At 33.3% G+C, this 4,883-nt stretch overlaps 1 non-coding gene across 1 annotated transcript; it reads right to left on the reverse strand.

The window, feature by feature from the left end:
• Positions 1-2,459: 2,459 nt before the first annotated feature.
• TRNAI-UAU lies at positions 2,460-2,533 on the reverse strand. The gene has a single exon. It is a non-coding gene; the product is annotated as a tRNA-Ile (tRNA).
• Between the last annotated feature and the right edge of the window lie 2,350 nt (positions 2,534-4,883).

Here is a 4,883-nt window from a genome sequence, read left to right on the forward strand (position 1 = left end):
TGTTGATACCTTTTCAGATAGAGTTGCCTGGAAGACAGATGAGCTCACCTGCGAAGTTTGTGGTCTGTATCTGAAGCTATCTTCTAGGGCTTTTTGGGTCTGTATTTGAATGGGTCGACTATATTCTAATTAATTAAGAATCATTAATTATTTAATTACTTAATTATATATATATATTAAAATTATATGTCACTAGTTTATTGAAATGTTTATCGTAACTAATCATCTACACAATTTGCTAAATAAAATAATTCTTGCGTCCAAACAATTGCTACAGTTTCCGCTAAAAAAAATTGCTACAAAACTAGTATGTTGCAAAACTACCAATGAAAAAAAATTCACCAAAGAAATTGCGATGGAATATTGTACGTCGCAAGTTTCCCGCCCAAAAATATCATTCCCACTAAGAAATTTTTGGTGGACTTTTCAACAACATCTCAATTGCGTCATACGTTTGTCGCAATATCGTCATAAATGTCGTCGCAATAGCTTTAAACCCAATTTTTTATTAGATTGATACACACACACACACACACACACACACACACATATATATATATATATATATATATATATATATATATATATATTACTTTTTTTCTTTATACATTTTGAATTAATTAATAATAATAGAAATATAAAATATATTAAAATTATTATTTATGTATGTCGCAAGTTCGTCAAAATGTTTGTCGTAATTACTCATCTACAGAACTGACTAACCTAAATAATTCTTGCGTCGAAACAATTGCGACGGAACAAGTAATGTCGCAAAGCTACCAATGAAAAAATAATTTCCCGCTAAAGTAACTATGACGGAATATTGTACGTCGCAAGTTTCCCGCCAAAAATATATTTTCCGCTAAGGAATTTTTATTGGACTTTTCAATAACATCTCAATTGCGTCGTACGTTTGTCGTAATATCGTCATAAATATCATCGCCATAGCTCTAAATCTAATATTTTCTTCGGGCGATATGCTTGTTGCAAATTTGTCGTTATTTCTGTCGCAAAAGGTCATCTATTGCGATGGATTTGTCCGTCGCAATGTTTGTCCGTCGCTATAAGGGCAGTTTTCTAGTAGTGTATGTTAAAATCCAACGTGCGTGGGCTAACACCACTCTCATGACATTTAATGGGGACAATTAGCACTTGTAATGGATCCGTATTAGATGGGGCAGTGCGAGGGGGTGTTGTCCAATTCTTATCAACCTCATGAGCTCTATGACTTTTCCACATAGTCTATTGTTGGCATTTACTAGTTTGGCTTAGTGGTGGGCACTACCAAACCAACTTTGATAAGTGCTAATGATGCATGCTTTTATGAGTCAATTAGGAGTTGTGTTGTGCATAATTGGAGTCATTTGTCCATTCATCATTTCATTTCGCTCGAGTCGAAGCTTTGCAGGTTATAGAAGGACAAGCGGTTGTACATAGGTGTAAGGCGCATATCAAGATGAAAGACGATGAGTTCCCATTCTATCCAGGCTGCACTAATGATGAGAGGTTGCATCGACATGTGCAGAAGGTGGGGAAGCTCTTGCTAGGCCCCGAGAATATAAATGTGCATTGTATATTATTTGCGTTTATGGGAGTTTGCTCTTTTAACCCCTCCCCTCATCTGTTGTTGACTATGTACAATATGTATGTCTAGTTAAATACACCCTCAGTGTTATTTTATCTGTCCTACTTACTATTCATTTGTCAAACTAACTCTTTTTTCTTTGCTTATTTCTATTAACATTTCTTATAATTTTTAAATTTTATTTTTTGTTTTTAATAATACTTTAATGTAGTTTTTAAATATATAAATTTTATATTCTAATTCTAAACTTAATATTATAGTTTTGGTTCTGAGATAAGCATAAGATTTCTGGCACCAAACAATCAAGCAATTTTCACAGTGATATTGGATATGTAGTTGGGTACAAACTGCAAATTAGTTCTTTAGGAAAAATTGAGGATATGTAATTGGGTAAATCATAAGATTTCTGGCACTAAACAATCAAGCAATTTTCACAGGGATATTGGATATGTAGTTGGGTACAAACTACAAATTAGTTCTTTAGGAAAAGTTGAGGATATGTAATTGGGTAAAGCATAAGATTTCTGGCACCAAACAATCAAGCAATTTTCACAAGGATATTGGATATGTAGTTGGGTACAAACTACAAATTAGTTCTTTAGGAAAAGTTGAGGATATGTAGTTGGGTACAAATTAGTTCTTAAGGAAAAGTCTCATGAATAGATTGATGGGGTTTTGGAAACCAGGAAAAGAATAGCTTAATATGCCCAAGGGGTTGAAAGAAAACTCTTAAGTTGGTTGCTAATGGGGCCAGGGTCATGGCCCAAGGGGTTGAAAGAAAACTTTGAATTTGGGTCTTAGGAGAGGTTGAAAGAAAACTCCGAATTTGGGTAAGAGGGGATCCAATAAGGGAATTTAGTCAATAATAATTCAATGGTCTCAGCGAGGCTCGAACCCGCGACCTTCGGCTCATAAGACCAACGCTCTAACCAACTGAGCTACAAGACCTATATTATTAAAGTAAGATAAAAGCATATAACTTTATATAATTATATTCCATTGTGTGTCCCAAGTAGATCATTGAACAAGTAAGATTATCTAGGAATGTTCTAAATTCAATGGTACAGAGTAAATTACCTGTAGTTGCACGAATCTCCCTAGTTCTGAATCCAATCGGGTTTCCGTTGCGATCTGTGGCAACTTCAATAATTCACGAGCAATCTTTAATGTAGCATGTCTAGCTATGCCCCCCTAAGAAGATTACGAGATCGAAATCCAAATAATAATTCTAAAGGGTTGAAGAATGTAAGAAGTTAATCAAGGATTAACACATACATTTTGGGTGTAAAAGTGAGTCCTGAAAATAATTCAAAGGAATTCATTAAATCAAAACTGAAGAAAAAATGGAATGGCCAAATCCTATTTATAGGAATATTTTTTTTTTCAAAAAAAAAAATGAATAGGGTTAGGGTTTGGTCATACACACTTGCTTAAGGAACAAGTTACATAATTTCCTAATCAACTTCTAAATAATTTGGAAAGCAATAAAGATAACTAGTTTAGCAAACGAGATTAAAGATACATTCCTTTCTAAGAAAATAATTACCCATATTTAAAAAACACTACAAAAAAACACGGAAATAGCGACGGACAAAATCCGTCGCTAAATGGACAAAATCCGTCGCTAAAAGGGTTTAGCGACGAAATAGCGACGGAATCAGTCCGTCGCAAAAACCCTCCTCGCTAGAATTTAGTGACAAAATTTTTTCCGTCGCTAGATCTAGCGACGGAAATATCTGTCGCTAAGTTAAATAAATCCGTCGCTAAATTCCTTTCGACGACGAATTTGATGATAAAATTTGTGAGGAAATAACGACGACAACTTTGTCGCTAAATCTAGCGACGGATATTCCGTCGCTAAATCAAGAAAAAATCTGTAGCTAATTTCCTAGTTCTAAGATGAGGTGACGAATTTGAAAAGGAATAGCAACGAATATTTCCGTCACTAATTATATTCTTTTAAAAAAATTAATTTTTTTATTGCAATTAAAATCCTTTTTTTTTTTAAATTTACCTGTCCATATCAACACACTATGCTATAAGTCTGTAACAAATATTCATTACCTTTATTTACTATGAATTTTTCACAATTTTCATAATATAATCTTTAAATAAGTAAAAGTATTATAGCTCATCACTTAAAATATATATGAAAACCAAGTTGGCACCAACCAAAACAACAATAGGATTTTAATCCATAGTGGCAACACAAATGATATGAAGTATTACAGATCAAAGTTAATAGTGCCTACAACTGAAATGATTGTTGTCAAATACAGTCGGATACAGAGTGTCACAGAAAGTTTACAAAACTAATTCAAGCATCTTTCATATACAATAAACTCAAATAGAGTCCAATTTAAGTTTACTGGTTGTGTGGAAGGATTTATCAATCTTTCCATTTTATTGCAAGTACACTAATATTCACAATCATTACCCAAAAAGGTTGGGATCTGCAACTCAGACCTGTTTTATTAACAGTTATATACAAGAATCAGATGTTAACTTCAAGTAACTCTTCACTTGATCACGAATTGCAACTCTTCCCCCCATAGTTACATAGTCACCTATGCTGAAAGAAGATTAAAAGCAAATTATGTTAAAAAGTTTTAAAATGTTAAAAAGCAATCAAGTCTTGGATAAGTTGAAGTCAAAGTGATTTAGATTCAACATTGCCATTTTGCTTTCTTCTTTATATAAAGGCATAGAGAGAGTAAGCAGCAATTTACCTTACTGAGCCGGCAATTCCAACTTGTCCACATAGCATGCAGTTCTTCCAATCTTCCCAATAACTACATTATGACCTATCTGCAAAGTTGAGTGAGTATAATGGGATTCTCAAATTTGTACAAACTGTTAGAAACTCTGAATATAAAGGTGAGAATTGTTAGATACCTGAACCAAGTTATCTATCTTTGAATGATCCCCAATTACAGTATCCCTCCAACTAGACCTCTCAAAAGGTTAAACCTATCAAATATCAATGCTTAGAATGCAAAGTACACTTAATTCAATAGACATTCACAAAATGCTCACCTGCCTCTGTCAATGCATGAATAATGAATAAATTATAAATTATTGAAAAAAAAACGTGAAGGAAGAAGCTGAGATTGTTATGAAAATGATGAATAATCTTAGCATCTGAAAAGAATATATAAAATTAAATAACAATAATAATAATTGCAGATATAATTAATAACCCAGGGCCGGCACTGTTTCCTCCAATTGCAGACATAACATGACTAAAGAAGGTTGCAATAGACTGCAATAAAAGGAGTAGGAAATTGCTGTACCATAT

The sequence above is a fragment of the Ipomoea triloba genome, chromosome 3 (genome assembly GCF_003576645.1).
Source record: "Ipomoea triloba cultivar NCNSP0323 chromosome 3, ASM357664v1".
Taxonomy (NCBI): domain Eukaryota; kingdom Viridiplantae; phylum Streptophyta; class Magnoliopsida; order Solanales; family Convolvulaceae; genus Ipomoea; species Ipomoea triloba.